We start from the raw sequence: 18,336 nt of genomic DNA on the forward strand, positions 1-18,336 counted from the left end.
GTTGTGTTGGGGTGTGTCTGTCCCTGTGTGCGTGCGTGCGTGTGTTTGTTCGGGGGGGCCGGAAGAAGCGTTAAAGGGGAGACTCCTCCTTCCACCACAAAAAGACCTTCGCGCCGCCGCCCTTACGATGGATGGACTCTGCTCCCCTGTGGCCGCGTACGTGCGTGCGTGCGTTCGTGCGGTGGAGGCCCCCGCGCGGTTGTCTCTGTGTGTGTTTTCGCGTATTTCTTTCCTCGCTCGGACTCCATTTTCACTGCACTCTTCACGCTCTACAAACGTTTTCTTTGGGGCGGCTTCTCCACCGTCACACAGAGCCAACTGAGGATACCCATCATGAACATCATCGCATCGCGCATTCCCTCTACCGATTGCTGCTTACTACGATGATTGTTTGTTTCGAAAGTGGGACGGCCGCGACGGGCGTGGTAGAGTAGATGATGGAGTGAGAGTACGGCGTGAGGGAGAGAGAATGAAATGAAAAAAAAAACGTCGATAAATAGTATCTAGCCCTCCGGCCAACTAAACAAACATTCGCGTATCGCTCTGTCGCTGTGGTTGGTGCTCCCTTTTTATTGCTCCACTACGGCACTGCGTCCTAACCTACATTCGCTGCGGTGTGTTCTCGTTCCGGTGCATGAGGGCAGGCCAATTGGCGAATCGGATCCGCAAATAGCGATAAGAGGGAGGGCCGGACAGGGGGCGATTTGTTTATGAAGCGCCATGTCCTGATGAACTTGCTGCTCGAGACCACACATTCGATATGATATGCAACCGTGTGCAAACAGAGACTACGTTTTGTAACTGTCCTCCTAACATGATACTCTCTCTATCAGATGTGTCAGTTGCGCGTGTTGTCGATCTAAGTAAACTTTGCAAAAGTCTGCCTACTTGTCAGCATCCTCCTAAAAAAGCAAACAGTGTTTATTCAATGTTTTTGAAACTAAACAAAAATGTTACATAAAAATACGCCCCAAAAACACAAAAGGAAAGTGCGGCGAAAAGTCCTATTTCCATCGGATCCGTGTGATGATAATACCCTCTGCTCATCTCGCACTCTGGCTGCTTGTGTTCGTGCGTACACGAAGGGGTTGTCATTTGCGTCCTGCTGCTGCTGTTGTGTGGGTTTTGTTTATAAATAAAGTGCGTTGTTTTGCTTTTGCTGGCTAGCTGGCGGGCTGACTGGCTGGCTGACTGGCGTTTTCCTTCCTCGTCACCTCTGGCAACACACGAGAAGCCGTACAAGTAGCGAGATGAGATGGGGCTGAGGAGGACACGGAACTGAACGTTTCGTGATTTTATTTATACGACTCGGTGACAAACACATACATAAATGCATAGACACACCGCATAAAGCACCACCCAAAAAGGGGAGGGGTGCAATGGTCCGTCCTGCACCCTGGGAAAACTACACTGCGGGATATAAGGGCTAGTATGGCATCTTCGCTGGGCGTCGTTCCGTTCGACTATCGGAGGGAACTGTGTCACCGTCGTGCTTGCGTTGACGAACTAGCAAAGACCCTTGGTGTTGGCACCCCTCGTGTACACACGCCAAACCCTACCAGAGGGGACGATGATGTACATCATGTGTATAGGGTGCAAATCTAATCATTCTTATCGCGCGCACGGAAGCACCGGAATAGCAGCAAGACGACGAGGACGACGGATGGCAAGCAAGAAGGAAAATCAATTTCCCAACCTCCCAGGGAAGGGTTGGTGATGGTGATGGTGGTGCGCGGGGTTTTTTTGGGATTAAAATCCCCGATCTCTCTCTCTCGGTCCCGTTCGGTGTTCTCACGGATCATGGATAATTCGCCTTCCCTTAGCATTGTTCAGCCCTAACCCATTCTCCATCCGCCCCCTTCGTTCTCTCTATTTCTCTCTCTTTTTCTCTCTTTGTATGTTCCTCAAGCTAGCGCCACCGTCAATGATTTTGTGAATGAGATCGAAAGGGAAGAAGTAGAAGAAGAAGAAGGGTGTGAAAGTTACAGGGCCGGCCGGCCGGCCACCATACCCCACTGCCAGTGTGAAAACCGTGTGTGTTCGTGAGCCGAGGGAAGAGTTGTGAAAAATCTCAGCCAGTGCAGGTCACTGGCGCTTTAAATTAATAATTTATAAATCCTCACCAAGAAAATCACGATATCATCAAAGTGTGCGTTTGAGTGTGCGACGCGCATTGTGTGTCCTGTTGCGATCTAGCTTTTGCTCACAGAAAAAGTGTTCCAAAAATATTTTACAAATCTCCTGCACTGCCACCTTCGGGCGTTGTAATCATCGATGCTTATCTACTGCCAGCAAAGGCACTGATGATACCGTCTGCCTGCGCCATCACTGCCGTGTGTAAATCTAAGGAGCAATAGAAAGAGGAAAAGTGTTCAACAAAGCGTGTTCAAAGTGTGAGAGGAAAAAAAAATAGTAGGCAAAGTAGGGGTCATCCCTTGTGTTACTCACCCACAAGCTCTCCAGCAAGAAGATCATCTCCGTTAACGAAGCGAGTTCCGGGACGAAAAAAAAGTACGAAAAAGACAACATTTCTTTCACGAGAGGTAAGTGTGTAGAGGTCAATCATTGCAGCAACATCCCTTGGCCATAGGTCCAACCCTGACCAATCGGTAGAAACACAGCAAGCTACGGCCACAAACCAACAACACTGTCTGGGCAATCGAAAGGGCCAAACCGAGCACCACCGCTTGCCACCGAACCAGCCACCTGTGATTGCGCTTCGCAACCTTCGCCGGCAATTCGCTTCGCTTGCACGCCGTGAAATGCATCCTACGCTACCGGGAGTTGCATTTTCTGTTCTCTCTGACTCTCTTTTTGCCACGCCAGGCCGGGAGTGTGTCTGGTCTGGTCTAGTGAAGCCGACCATGGGGCATGGCACCACACCGTCTCTGTTTGTTGTTTCGCTCTGCCAGTGTGGTTGTGCAAACGTTCTGAGCGCCTCACCAACCATGGATGCGAATCCTTGCATGGCCGTGATGGACGTGAAGTTCGAAGGAAGAAACCGGGAGGGATGGGGTGTGGAAAAATCGATCCCTGAGTATGCTGGTTGCCGGTGGAAAATGTGATGAAAATGGATAGCTAGCGAGACATTGGAAGGAGGGTCCCTGGTTCGGGCCACTGGCAGACAGTTCTTTGTCCGTTGCGCTAGCGCTTGCACCACACCACACCACGTATCGCATCGGTGCATCTCGGGGTGTGTTCCGGTTATTAGATTTTCGCTTACGGCCTTTTGTCTAGTGTTGTGCACCATCATCACAACCACCGCACGCGAGAAGAGAACCTTCGAAAGCTCTAGAATGGACGGAGAGAGAAAGAGAGAGGGGCAGAAGTTGAATGATTTATGATCCGTTGTGTATGTCTTCTTCTCATTGGCTTCACCACTGTCGTCACTGCTCTTTGTTGTAGGTTCTATCCATCCTGAAGGTGATTCCTGGCTCGAAATGCTTCGCCTAGTTTGCTGTTCTTCTTCGATTCGGCTTGGGAATGTCATGAGAACGATCGATGCTGTGATCATAAAGAGAATGTTCTTCTATAGCCTTTGAGATTCATAAAAAGAAGATTGCGATAAGGAATCGAAATCTGAGGTGATGCGACAGTATCGACATGTAATCTTAGAGAACACGGATAGAAAATAGAAGGAAGATGGCGATTGATGAACATTCTAGTGCCATTGAAGCCGATGATCGCACTAGCAGCCTGATAAGTAACTAGCATCAATGTTGCATCTCGTGGAAAACATATTTTGAAATAACCTCGTCTACTGAAGCTTCCTGTAAACATTGCTCTCCTCCGAGTCTATCAGATTGTTGTGGTGCATCTGGTCAGGCATGTTCGGATCCGTTCATAAAACTCTCAAACGATGGGAAGGGGAGGATGCACAACATGAACAACAGACAAGACGTTTGGCAATCACACTGCCACACACAAGCACATCCTCTCTGACACATTCCGAGGCAACAGACACAAAGCCGTGGCGATGGAATGGAAAAGAAGGTCTAGAATATGTAGGTCACACGTTTATTACACGGGCCAGCGCGAACCCACCAGCCCTGGCACCATGTTGTATGTACAGACGCACGCTCAACGCGACCGAACCGCGCGGTTGTTTGTTTTCTGTATTTGGCCTTCTTGGTGTGTCTCTCTTTCTGTGTCTACGCTCCTCGTTTTCACTTCCGTCGCCCGTATTCTGGTGCGGGAGGGAAGGAGGAAAGAAGGAAGTGGTTATGTGTATGTGATCATCGTTTTGCTGGCCAACTGTAAGCCGTACTTCCGCACCGCTTCCTTTTATGTAGCCTGAACCTTCACCATCCGGTTACAAGAAGACGCATACTTCCGTCACCGGTCTTTCTAGGGCTTTAGGATCTTTATGAGTGTCCTAATGTTTTGTGGAGCGTACCATTTTTTTGGTTCCTTTCCGGAGCATAAATTTGGTTCTTTTCCTGCGTGGTTTCCAATGAGACTCGAACACAAACACCTGTCAACGTCCACGGAACTTATCAATCCACCGCTGGTTCTGGTATAGAGAGAGCAAAGAAGGCCTTGAGGCAGTTTTATTTCTTTTCTTTTTCGTTCTACATCCTCTACGGCCCGCGAAAGAGAGTATGCCTAGGGGCTAGCAAGGCAGTCACTCCGTTTCGCGATGGTGGCACCATTATAGTGGGCCAGCAAACCGCCCGAGCGTTCTCATTTCTTGCACCAGCGGTGCAGTGCAGTGGTTGTGGAGGAAGCTAATGGCGAAGCTTCTTTTTTATGAAACCATCCGTCGTGTTCCCCCTTCCGAACGCGCCACCACCGCTGTGCGCACCGTTTCGATCGAGTGAGCTCCAGTTTAGCTTAGCGATGGTGCAGTTGCAACGCAACGCAGTGCACCATCGCCTGCTCTCTCTGTTCGTGGTGTGCAATTTAGTTGCATTCACTTCAAACATTCACGCTCTACCACATCCACATATCTATACCTACGAAGTGGTCGTGGTTTGGTGTGCGATTTGGCCGCTCGAACGGCGGTATTATAATGTCTCGCAAAATGCATTCCGTTCGTTCGTTCGTTCGTGTTGTCGCCATCTGGTGTGGGTGGTCGGTATTGGCGCTGGCTAAAATTAGGTTGATTACCTCAGTTCACTGTTGCTGTTGCTGGTGGGTGATGGTGGTGAGGACCACGAACATGCAAATAAACTATACACTTAACACCGTTGCATGTGCAGCAGCAACAGAAGCACGATCACCACCACCACGGTGGTATGCCACCTACGGAGATCTGATCGGCAGATTGATGCACCATTCATCACGGATCGTGAAGGTGAAATCCGTAGATTGTGAAAAACGCATCAGCCCCCCCACAAGCGGCATTCTTGTCTGGTCGGTTGTGCCACAATAGACCGTCGCATTGGGGCTGTGCACTTCCTCGGGATCTAGGTCGAGGATGGCATCGCGTGCACGGTCGCTCGCTCGCTCGCGACGTTGACGTCAGGGCCTAGGGCTGACCGGGTCGGCTCAAACGCGGCCAACAGCTAAAGTGAGCGAGCTTTTGATTCGGTTTTTGGGACCGAAAGTTACGGAGCCAACTCGGTATCCGGAGGCTCCGATTTGAAGGCTTCACGGCGGCTCCATGGCTCCTCCGTGGCTTTTGAGGTAGGTCCGGGATTGTGGGTAAAGGTCACGCGCCTCCAGGGGACCATCGTTTGCTTAGAGAGGCCGCGTTTGTATAAATAGATGGCATGTGCTTGAGCCGGCGTTTTTCGGAAGGACTCGCAAGTGGCTTCGTGGTCGCTTATCATGCCTTTAAATGCAGCAGCAGTGTTTGTTCTGTTTCGTGCTGATTGCGCAATTATGAAAGTGTTTGCATTGCAGTTGTCTCAGTGATAACGACGCTAGGCATTATGCAAGAATCGTTTCGTTTGTCTAAATATATAAGACCATTGGTATAGAAAATGGATTCTCCAAAAATGAAAAGGGATCTGTGTAGAAAACGTTGTATTAAATACATATTTTTATAGCATTCCCTCTGACTCTGACGAAGCTAAACCCCACAATTAAACCTTCTTCTTTCGTACGTGGGCTTGATTTCCAAAAAGAATAACGCACCAAAAGGCACCCGCATTCGTTGTCAGCCTCCTTCTCGAAGACGAAGGCGAAGAAGAGAGGTTGGTGATCTCTGATGATGTTGGTTGAGTCTTCCTCCACTGAGCTTCAGTGCTCCACAGCATCGCCCCAAAGCAACAACCATCACCAGCCATCACGTAGCAGTATGTGATGCCGCCTGCCATTCGATGTTGAGTGGCCGTTGTTTGTGACCTCCTTGAACGGCGCCGGTGACCAAACGAAGGAATGCTTTCACGTGCTCACAGGGGAACCGAGTGGAGAAATGCATTTTTCAAACAACGTTTGTGGTGGGTTGGCTGAAGAAGGAGCAGACCGCGGGACCGAGCGCGCGTAAGACGTGAAAGGGCTTTCTCGAGAGCTCGAGAGCGATCAGTGGTGTGTCTTTCTCTTGTGTTGTGTTCTCGTTTTACCAAACTGCGGGTGGGGGAATGTGTGTTTCCATCCGGGTTTGCCGGAGAAAACAAAATGGTATCTTGGTCGCAGTGTTGGTGCGGGAGAAGAGCCACAACGCTTGGCATTTGACTTTGTTTTTGGATTGTTTGAACAACACAAACTGATGCAGAAGAGCAGCTCTTCACTTTACAGCCTTCTTAGTCCTGTACCATAAGTTGAAATTTCCTTTGGAGAGGAGCTTTCAAAGTTTATATCGACATATTAACAAGGTTTTTGTATTTTTTAGCTTCTTTGACGGGATTTTTTACAACACTCCCGAACTAGTCGCTGCTCGGTGCAATAAATCACATCTTAACCAGAGATCTTTCGCGATTCACGTTTCACACGTCGAATCGATGCCGACCAGAAATAAACCGAAATGGAAAGTGGAATCGCCTGTCAGGTTATCGAATGATTGCGCGTTATTTTGATGAATCGAACTTACCAAAACTAGGTACAACACAAACACAAGGAGTGCTGCAACCACTTTATACTTGCTCATCGCCTTAAGACCATAATTCCCGCTGTTTCTTCATGTTTTTGGCCATCGGCGGATCCGTGAAGTGCCCTAAAAAGCGAGGCTAGTATGGTGTTTCCGTTTTTGCTTCCCCAGTCCCAACAATACGCCAAAGATCTTGTGCCACGTGGGTATTTAAATGTGAAATGCAATCTCAAATGCACCACGATCATAAAGCAACGAAGAAGGATACTGATGAGTGGAGCTGGGACCCCATTATGCAATGCCCACTACCCTCATCCTACACAGCCAGATGCCGGACCGTTTGGGCGCCCCGGGGTCTGTGCGCGGCAATAAAACTTGCCATTTTTCTTTTGCTTTTTACCTGTCGCAAAGTCATGTGAAGTGTCGTGCGATGGTTTTTTTTTCGAGCCAAGCGAAGCGAAGGAACGGAGAGGCATTTTGCATTACACATGACCCACAATAAAGCCACGAAAAAAAAAACCGCTAAAAAGTAATATTAGAAAGCTCTTTTTCAGCCCGGCACCACATTGGCGGTGCATACGCTCGAGGTTATACAATTTTTGCGGACCTCGTGATGCGGTTTTTGACTGCAGTTTGGTGGTTTGTGGTGCACTTTTAAAGTGGTATCTAGTTGCCTTCACATCTGAAGCACACAACTACCACCATACAGTGACTGACTGTGTGCTATCGAAATTCTGTGGCACCCAGCCTACTATAATAGTAGCCTCCTTTTTATATCGCGATCGCGCGCAGGGGCGGAGTCGAATGATGCACTTAAATTGCATCATGGCGTCGTCACCGCGCCTTCCTCCTCATGAACTTGTGGTGATCGCACGCCGTAGGTTTGCAAACCCCCCCCCAAAGCACACAAACCTCAGAGAGAAAACACCGTTAGATTGAAGTTGTGGATGGCTCTGACAGACTCTGGGTACTTTAGTGTTGTTGTTGTTGTGGTGCACTTAGCCTTAGCGTGCAGCGCAAAAGTCTAACGGTGTTTCCGTAGACCTAACGGAGTTTTCGATGCACATGCACCCGGAGAGAGAGAAAGAGAGTGAGTAAATGCAATCACAAATGGCATCGCGGTCAAAGCGCACATGTGTGCAGCGACTATCGTAACTATCGTATGGCATGCTGGTAAGAAGAAGGTCAGGAACACACCTGAAGGGGTTTGATGATCCGATCTGAGGTGAATTTTTCCTCCTTTCTGTACTCTCTAAGTTTAGTGATGTTGCTCGGTATTGTTTGCAAATGTAGGTTAAATAGATTCATTTTCATATGTTTTTGAATATTAAATGCCATTGGATCTTGCTACTACCTACCTCTCAAACGATACTATTAACTCCCCACGTGCATTGTGCCATCGCGTCATGGACGTTATGTTAAGCGATTGTAACGTTCGTTACATAAGCCAGCAACCAAGACCCTTGCTATGCTGGCGGAAGACAAACATAGAAAAAGAAAACGGGAGAAAAAAAAAACAAATCCAACTAAAACAAACAACAACCGAGCAACAACGGCTCCAGGAAGATAGAAGTAGAGTTATTTGCTTTTTTGCTTTGCTTTGCGCGTCCCTGGCAAACAAAGAATGAACGAACGGGAGGGAAACACACGGAGGAACGTGCAATCAATTCCCTGCCACTGTCTGCTGTCCCCCCGGCGACTGGGCGAGATGCAAGATCATTAAAGCCCCACGATCGCTCCTCATGCGGGTGGTGTGTGGCGCCCAGGAGGAGGAAGGCGGTCGCGTTGTTAGTGCATCAGCAACCCTTACCCATCGAGGCGCTCACGACGTCGTGGTGGTGTTGTGGGCGCATTGCATTCTATCTCTATGCATGGCGGGGTTGCATTGCTAGTCGCGTAATGTCACGTCAGCGGTAGTCGCGGTTGTTTCTGATGCTTTTGCTTTTGCTGCTGTCACCCTCCTTGTCCTCTCGTTGTTGTCGTGACTGTCAACTCTTTGTCGCTTTATGCTGCCGACGGCGGTGCAAAGGGAAGGTGAGGAGCTATTCAGAAGGTTGGAACACTCCTCTCGCACAGTCAGTCGACCCAGGCCCATCGCCATCATCATCATCATCATCAGAGCACACTCGAGATGAGATCTCGTCTGAGCGCGCTTCCTGTAGTGTGTGTCACGTAATGCTGAGCTTGGCGGTTGGTGGTTTTATTTTGTCTTATGCGCCGCCAGTACCTTCATCATTGGCCGCTCTTGCAGCAAACCGTTTTCGAGATTAAAGAGGCAAAGACTAAAGATGGCATGGTGCACAAAACAACAGACCGGAGAACTAGACACACGGCTCGGTGGGCTGTTTAAATCGTGTATGATGCAATTGCATCCGTGCGCGGTTAGGGAAATTGCATTTAATTGGCCGCATCGTTAGAATAGGGGACTGTGGTGTACGTGGATCAAATTGGCCCGGTGAGTGGCGGATGACAGGATTCATTGAAAAGGTTACCTCGAACGAACGGTTGGCCACGTTCCGTTGGCATAGGTCATGGTTGCGCCAGTATTTGATAGCTCTAAGATTCTAGGTGAATTCGATTTAGGAAATCACAACAATCTCGATCGAAATGGACTTAAAATATGTTTTTAAATTGCAGTTGCTGGCTATAACTTTTAATAGAGTCAGTAAGCAGTGCACTTCCGTTCCTTACGGAGCTCTTCGATCCCAATCTAAGAAGCAGCCACTGCACCTCCACTTTAAATCACCTCACCAATCGGCTTCCTAGCTTCCAGTGACATTTATTGCAGTTTAAGTGCCGCCACTCAAATGTCACCAAACGACGCCGACCGGAAACGGATGGGCGCGGATGCGTGCGCTTGGTTTGTCACGCGTCACGCATCGTGTTTTACTCAGCGAGACGACGAGACAACTGCGAGAGGAAGCGCATCATTAACGAAGCATGTGGGCCTGAGCGACCGTGTTCCACTCAAGACATATAGCAATCGCGGAGTTTTGAATTTAGGATCCGGAGAACCTCACCAAACACACGTCACACATCGTAGCATCCGTGGTTACACCGAAGCCTACTTGTGCTTGTACAAATATTTTCCTCCAAAATCACTTGGAGAGACCCCCGGAATTCCATCACGTATTCCCATGAATCATTTGCTTAACAACGTCAGGAAACTCCTGGATATCGCTCTGGAGTTTTGTGGAAATTACGTGTTTAATCACGAACAGCGCGCTTTGTGCCAACCTCACCAGCAACCAAGCAACCCGCAAGCAAGCTCATCAGCTGTTTCTAGGCCTCGCGAGCGAGCGAATGCAAATGTCGACGAATCATCGACGATTAAGCGGAATTTCACGTGACTAGGACTAGTGTAAACTCGTCTCGTCGAGCGCCTCTGACGTTTGTCGATGACGTTCGCAGCTGTTTCGTTGGCTAATCCCCCCACCACCACCCAACTCTGATGGTCACTTCGTCACTAGTGACGTGTTTCGAGTGGTGTCCGGTCGAGCTCTCGGCTATCGGATTCGATTCGATGATGAATCGACCATTAATCTGAGTTCCCTTTGCGTTACTCGACGCGACGCGGTGTTCGCTTCAAGTCAGATCGCTGCTTCCCAAAAGCGAGCTTATCTGTGTGGCAGACTTCATAGCAGCTGGAATTTTGGGGTGGAAACCATGCCTTATCAATTTTTATATGCTACTCCTCGCTCGACATACACATCGACACTTATGTCTCGTTCGTGTGCTCCAATGGTTTGTTGTAAGAGTATAATTGAACATTTGCACTTGAAAACGGAACATAAACCATCATCTTTATAGCTACCATTACCGTACCGTACCATTTGTTGGTGGCAATAAATTAAAATCAGTAGTTGGAACTTACGATCTTCTACCGTTCGGCGTTTGGTAACCCTCGGCAGCAAACCATCTTGAGCTGCGTTTCCATCCCGTTCCACGCCTGCTTAAACCGCTCGTGTCTGCTCTCGACACACCGAGGAACCGGTGGCGTTATGGCTAGGAGGTGAAAGAGGGAAAAGAAAACACATATACCGACAGTACAGCCGGCAAGTCTCAACTTCACGTAAGGGCCCCTGGTGTACGTGAGGAGGGTTCTTGTCTAGAATATGCTTGTTCGGTTTTTGAGGGCTTACTTATGTTGCGGTATGCGTGCGTACGTTCTCAAGGCTGCTAGAAGACGATAAAAGGACGGTCTCTATGGATTTGGTGCCCCCTGCTTCCGGCCAGCTGTTGCGACATCGTCGTCGTCGTCGTCGTCGGGCGTTTGTTATTATTTTTATCTCGCCATGACTCCAGCACAACGTGTGGTCATCATTCGGCTTAACGGTTGATTCCTGCCACAGCTTTTCAAGATGTTATTTTTTTACTTTCTTTTTAAAAGAAATCAATGCTCATCAGGACACTGCAACGACGATGCAATTCTCGTGACTTTGCGGCCTCGTGAAGCAGACAGAATGTTAGCGCCCGTCCGTTAACGAGCTCTGATGTGCATGACCTACTCAATGTAGCGACAATTTAGGGCGGCACACCAGTGGTGGCCAACACAGACACGCGCACATGTACGTACGTCCGGTTGGGAGAGGTTGCAAAAGCGAAAAGAAAATAAATCGCAGTTTTCCCGATCTTCTGCAGCACGATCGCGTTTTCCGTCGTGCACACACTCTCAAGCACGTGCGCGTAAAAGAGGCCGTCCGGGTTGTGCGACGAAAGAAACAAACGAAAAGATTAATTCTCGACTCCAATCGGGGCCACAACATCATGATGATGCTGCTCTTGTGGTTGTGCGGAGCGGGTTCAACGAACGTTCACTTTGCGTTCTCGGTGTGAGTATGTGTGCGAAACCCCCGGGTGGGGGGCGAGTTGGGTGGTGGTTGGTCCAGCAGAGCAGCATGGAACCTTCTACTCCAGACTCCAACAAACTGACGATGCCTTGAGACACACCCATACCAATGACGATCCCCATTGCTCTCCAGTGGTTTCGACATTATTAACAACGGGAGGGGGACGCTCTCCAGGTGGGACTCCAGGGACTCTTTAACTGTTTTGCCATTTTTCGGTCAACGCCGCGGTGCCGGTGACGTCACTGAACCTCTTGGGTGCTTTCTGCGGCCCCTTTCCAGGGTGGTACTGGAATGCTGTCACAGGAGTTGTCCCAGGCAAACCACGATCTCTCCCTCTCTTGCTCTCTCTCTCTCTATGATCAAGCTCACCAGTCACTTGTTTGTGGCGCCTTGTCTAGGCATCCATTCGCAACCTCCCAAAAACCGTTACCAAAAATATCGCGCGTGCTCGCGAGAGGGAGCAAAGACGCCGAACCGGTTCGCGAATAGTTATCTTTTGCGTGCGTGCTTTTTGTTTATGTGCTCTGCGCGCCTAGGAATGTGCGGTTCGCTGGTTGATTCACGTGCCGAGAATGGAGAACCGGCCGAGTGGTGACGGTAGTAGTTGTTGTCAGCGAACGAATGTTTGTTTGTTGCCATGGAATATAGTTGCTATTTCTCTTGCCACCAGTTTTCAACAGGTGTGAAACCAATTAATCTGCTCTGCTCTCTGCTCTGTGCTTCTGTTCACTTTCTTTCAATTCGTTTATTGGATTAATATCTCTTTGATGAGATGTCGGTTGATAGATTAGCTGTTTGACAGTTTCCCGTTTCCAGGAGTGACACTTTTTGACGAATCCGAGTACGCCTCGGCGTAACCAAAGTAGTGCTTTGGTGGTAGTGGCATTAACGAGTGACAACAAAAAACATTCGTCTCTTCGCGGTGTTCGGCGACGTAGTTGTCGTCGTCATGGCAACCATATGGCGGTGGAGCAAATTATTAAAGAAAAACTCGTTTCTTATGCCCCTCTTCTCACGTGTCCTCGCACTGCGTCTTCTCCTCACCGGTGGTAATGGTGTAAGTAGAGTGTTCACTTACGCGTTGTCCTCTTCCTTTTTTTTTTTTACTTCGTGTCGTGTGTACGCGGAGATGCTGGAGAACGGGAGAACACTTTATGCACGTGCGATCATCGACGGTCTGGTTCTGGGACCACAAACCTCGTCATCGACATCAGTATCTGGAAGATTGAGTGCGAACGACGAGCTTGTGTTTGTTGTGACGTACTCACTGTAAACAAACAATCGGCGGCGGCGACGGCGATGGATGCTGCGAGTCGGTGCGTCAATCAGTTGATGATTTGTGGTTCCAGCACTGATTAGTAGATCATTTCAGTTCCGCCAATCTCAGGCATCGCATTTAAAGCATTTAATGTTTCGATTTATTGACGTTAAATTAAAAATTAATGCGAACTGCGTCATTAATCTTCTCATCATCTGCACGTTATGATGCAATCAGCTATAAAATCATTCAATTAAAAATTAATAAAAATAAGATGAACGGACTACAAGCACTGATGGTGATTATTGAACTATTTATGCCATTTTTACTGTAGCTCCTGTTTGGGGATCGTAAAAGCGAAATATATCTTATGCGATGATGCATAAAAGATATGAAGGAGCATGAGTATGACCCCCCGGATTCGATTCGATTCGATCCGAGCGCGCATAAATCATAAACGGTTGTCGGTATCGCTAAGCTTCTTGTTTTTTTTTGGTTGGTATGCTACAGCACACGTTTAGGGAGGATTCCGTTCGTTTATTATCTATTTTCCCGTTCCCATTTCTTTTTTTTATAATCCGATCTCAAACCATGGAACGAAAGGAAACCAATTTCTTCGGCGCATTAAATCGGGGGTATTTTTTTAGGAGTGATCACTTCACCATCCTGGGTCTCGCCTTTCGTAAAGGTGAGTTTACGATCCGCTTGCCACGCTATAAACGCGCATTGTGTGGCGGTCTCTCTCGGGAATGCTCGCTCGTTCGCTTGCTTGCTTGCTTGTGTGTTGCGTTTGATCTTCAGTGCAAACACGCACACATGGCAGACGAAAAAGGGGTAGATCTCGCGCAGGGGACGCACATGCCGAGGGACAACAGCGTGTTTGAAAAGGAAGATGCTTGATCGCTCTTTGTGTTCTTTGTTTGTGTTCTGCTTCGATGCTTAGCGAGAGAAAGAGAGAGAGAGAGTGAGCGAGGGAGAACAAATGATGAAGAATCAGAAAGATCGGTGCTGATCGTCTGGAAGGAAAGAACCAGGTATGCCTGCCAGCCAGCCCGCCCGCCAGCCCGCCCGCCAGCCAGGCAGGGATATATCTAAGCGCAAAAAAAAACGGAGGTCGGAAAACGGAGCAGAGATGGCGAGAACGAGTCGCTAAAATGAAGACGAAAAGTTTATTGAACCTTCCGGCGGGCGGATTGGGTGGGGGACTGGTCGGCGGAGGGTGGGCAGCCATCAACGCGCGTCGCGATCGCGCACACACCACCGCAAAGGAGATCCACACCGGGCGCACCAGACAGACTCTTATGTTCGCGGATGAACGCACGAAGCGATCGCGATCGTGTGCAAAACAGAAAGTGGCTGTCTGTTGAGGTTCATTTCGCTCATCCCTCCTCTTTCGATCGCACGTACGAGATCATCGTCGTGCTCGAGAGGCTGCGCAAAAGTGCATATAGCCGTCATCGGTTGGCGATCGTTTTGGCAAAGGGGGGATTTAGCATTTTACTCACAGCATCGGCACCAGGATCATGTGTGTCAGATTGACGTTTACGAGTTTTGTGGCGTTGTGCGATCTGTTGTGCCCCACAGCTGATGTTTTATGTCTTTATTTAAATGGCCATAAACTGTAACCAGATTAACGCTCTTTCTTTCTCTCTGGTGTGTTGCCTTTAGGCCAGTTAATTTTACTCGTTTTTCTTTATTGCCGTTAGTGGTATACTTTACTACTTTGTATGTTAACAAACTCTTAACCAGTTCACTTTTTCACAAGAAGATGCCTTTCCGATGAAGCTGACCAGAACAGAAGGCACACCATCTTCTCCAATACACGGTAATCGTTCCGGCATGGCTGACACATATTCAAATACTTAATGTACTCCTTCCAGCCCTTCATTACACAACAACGGCGACAACACAGAGCGCCCCAAATTCGGCCCCCCCGGTGGGGTGAAAAAGAAAGTGGACAAAAGGAAGTGCGCGAGTGCAGCACGGGCGGCGGGCACGTGGTTTTACGCGAGTATCCCGTTGCCCCTCAGCACCTGCCAGTACCAGTGTGTAGGCTCCACTCTCCTTCCGATCGTGGCCGAGGGCAATGGCAAAAAGGATCGGAATAATTGCATCCCGACCCGTGTGGTGGTAGGATCCGGTTTTCTCTTCTTCTTCTTCGTTGTGCGTTGTGCTTTGTTTGTTGTGACCTTCTTTTTTTTGCATTCCTGTTGTTCCGCTGGCTGGCGGCTCGGAATCGATCGGCGCGATTGTTAATGATTGTTTATTTTGCTCCCTTTCCTTCCCTACCACTCTTTGGTTTATCATTTTTAAGTGACAGCGACAAGTAGTATTTTCTGAAGTATATGTTTGGTCGAATCAGCTGACTTCAGTTGTGAGGGCACAGCGAGTAAGGCAGGATCAGGCTGTGACTCAACTCGCCAGTTATTTGTTGTCAGAAAAGGATAAGAATGCTTTTAAATCCTGCAATGATATGTTTGCTCATAAACATTCAAAATGATTTAAAATGATACAAACAATCAACAAAGAACCCTGTTGTAAAAGGTGGATAATCAACTGATTATTGAAAAGAGGAGTAATAAATAACAAAACAAATGTATAACAGATACTTATCACACCCTGATTCATGCCCATTTATATGCAAAAGCATAAACATTTTTCATAAACAAAGTTTATTAACCTGTTGCAGTATTCTATTCGATTTTTTATTTATTTTGCTTTCGAATATCATCCTACAATTAATGCTTTTCGTTAATTAACTACGCTTTGAATAGCTTGTTCTTTTAGCCACTCTTAACATTCTATTTATTTTAAATTGCATTGACGCACCTAAATTCGATAGCTCACGTTCGGAAGTGCTGGTCGTTAATTTGTTGATGCTATTCAATCTTAAATCATCCTAAACATCTGATCTGAATGAAATACTCCTCTTCAGCGTCCTCTTTACGGGAAACAGCTGTGTCTATTTATTGACAAAGCAAATTATGAACAAACTCGTTACGTAATGCGGCAATCACTAGTTAGAACCATTTAATGGCACGGAACGCTACCAACGGCGGCACCACGTCGTCATTCGTTCGTGCTCGCTCGCTCCCCTTTTTCTTAATTCGTTATGATTGAGCAGAGATCGAGCTGCCGAACGTGGGGCATCAGGGCAATGAGTGACACGTTCTGACACTGGGGGACCCATGCTTCGGGGCACGTCTTGCACGCGTCGCGAAACAAACTTGCGGTAGCCTCCCCCCGGGTTGCACTGCATAAATAAAAATGCGAAAACCGCGAATACAGAGTGGAAGAGGGAGAAAGCGTGTGCGAGAGATTGGGGACGAGATCATCGTACTCTCTACTCTCAGGTTCGGTAGCACTTTTTATGGTTCTTGCGTTGTTTGTAATTCCTGTGTCACCCCCTCCACACCCTCCCCTCGATGGGTTCCTTGGGCGGTTGGTTCTGATTTGGACACAATAAAACGAACTTGCGACGTGTGTCATTTGTGTGCGTATTTCGGTGCGAGCGAGCGCCGTGGTTTTTTTTCTGTTTGTTTTGCTGTCGTTGCTTCTTTCATTCGAAGATCATCTTCTCACCCTCTTAGCAGCAGCAGCAGCAGTGAACGACGAAAATAGACGCCAAATGCGTTACGATGCGAACTGCACCCGAGCGCGTTGTTCCGTGTACAGCAACAGCAGCAGGCGTTGCAGCAGCAGTTGCATGTGTCGTGTGCCTCTTCGCGTCGATTCGCGACCACAGCTTTGCCCGGTTGTAAAGCCATAAAACGTCGTCGCGGCGGGCGGCTTGCCGTTCTTTCCGCTTTCCAACGAACGGGGGGGAAGGGTTTCGCTGCCAACGATGCACATAAATCTTCGCTTTTCAAAGTTGTAGACTTGCCAACTGCAGTGCTTCCTCGGTAGTTTTTTTTCTGCTTCGTTTCGTGCGTTTGTTGTGCGTCCACATGCGCTGTGTGTGCATGTGGTTGATGCCCTCTCTTCGCTCCCCAAAAATCCCTTCCCTTCTAACCAGCGTTTTGTGTAGTTCTTGATTTTCTATCGTTGCGGAGTTGAAGTTGGTCAGCTAAATAGCAGCAGCAGCAACAGAGAATGAGACTGCGACATCGAATGATCGAGTGGTGAAGGAGGAGATGGAGAAGATCCGGGGCAGGAACAGACGGGAATGTTAAACTTGCTGCTGCTGCTGCTTGAGCTACTTTGTACCACCGAAAGAAGAATGCACCGATGCAAGATGCGCATCGGATCGCGCGAGATCAGAGTTTGATTAGTGTGTGTTGGGTTGGTTCGTGGCGGTTTTGGAATTTCTTTCTTTCTTCTTTCTTTTTTTGTGAATCGACGATTCCTCCCCGTCACTTCGTTCCATATTCATTAAACAGGGCGAGATACTTGCCGAGCATTAAAGAAAAAAAAATGCGCGTTTCAGGATTCTTCGAAAGAATGCTGCGCTCTAAATGGTCACTTAATTGGACACTTTTGCTAATGGAGTGATTTTCGGGTGCAGATATTCATGCCAATGATACACTGGTGCTGATTGTTCGGAGTAGGCTTTTTCTTAAATTTCTTATTCATTTTTATTTGTTTTTGAGTAAAGTTGGATTTTTTTATACACAATTTGTTCGATTGTTTTATCACTAATTCAAATAGCTTTATGCTGCTATTACTACTTCTGTAAAAATCATTTAGTTTATTTCAGAATTTTCTATCGTCTCTCTTTCGCCTTTGTAGACGAAGAATAAGAATTAATGGAAGTATTTTTGTGAATTAATGTATTTCCATCTGAACAGTAAATGCTGCGCGCGAAACGTAATAAATAAATTATTTAATTTCTTTGAAACAAAAAATTACAATGTCATAGATCAATGACATTGAAGTTACGTAAAAAGAAGTCAGATGACAGTGGCAAAACCTGCAAAAGAAAGAAGACGACACAACAATAACAATCAAGGACAGCGAACTGCCGGTAGTCGTGACGCAAACGGAAAAAAGGCTCTCGCCTTCGATTAGTTCCATCTCTCCAGGATCTTTCTATCTCTCTCTTGGTCGCTTTCGTATGATGCACCCCTTTTGTCTCGTTTGTGTCGTCCCCCCTCCCTAAAGGACAACGATCCAGACGCACGAGATCGTAAAACAAAAGAGGATGAACCTGTTAGTGCACCAACGAAATCGACCACCACCACCACCGTGTGCAGCAGGAGGACGGTGTAAAGAGGAAATAAACAAATAAACCGGATCCTGCGTGGTCCGTCAGCATT

At 47.9% G+C, this 18,336-nt stretch overlaps 1 protein-coding gene across 7 annotated transcripts in view; it reads left to right on the forward strand.

Annotated features, from left to right (window-relative positions):
- The window catches only part of LOC126571436 (histone demethylase UTY), a 75,896-nt gene that overhangs the window by 22,792 nt on the left and 34,768 nt on the right, over positions 1–18,336 (forward strand). For 3 of the 7 annotated variants that reach the window (XM_050229938.1, XM_050229941.1, XM_050229942.1), the window contains exon 2: positions 1,910–2,543. The exons of 3 other annotated variants lie outside the window; for them this stretch is intronic. The gene's annotated coding sequence lies outside the window, so the exon portion shown is untranslated. The remainder of the gene's footprint in view (positions 1–1,909; positions 2,544–18,336) is intronic. One more of the 7 variants, XM_050229939.1, reaches the window with a different exon arrangement.

Source organism: Anopheles aquasalis, chromosome 2, assembly GCF_943734665.1.
Source record: "Anopheles aquasalis chromosome 2, idAnoAquaMG_Q_19, whole genome shotgun sequence".
Taxonomy (NCBI): domain Eukaryota; kingdom Metazoa; phylum Arthropoda; class Insecta; order Diptera; family Culicidae; genus Anopheles; species Anopheles aquasalis.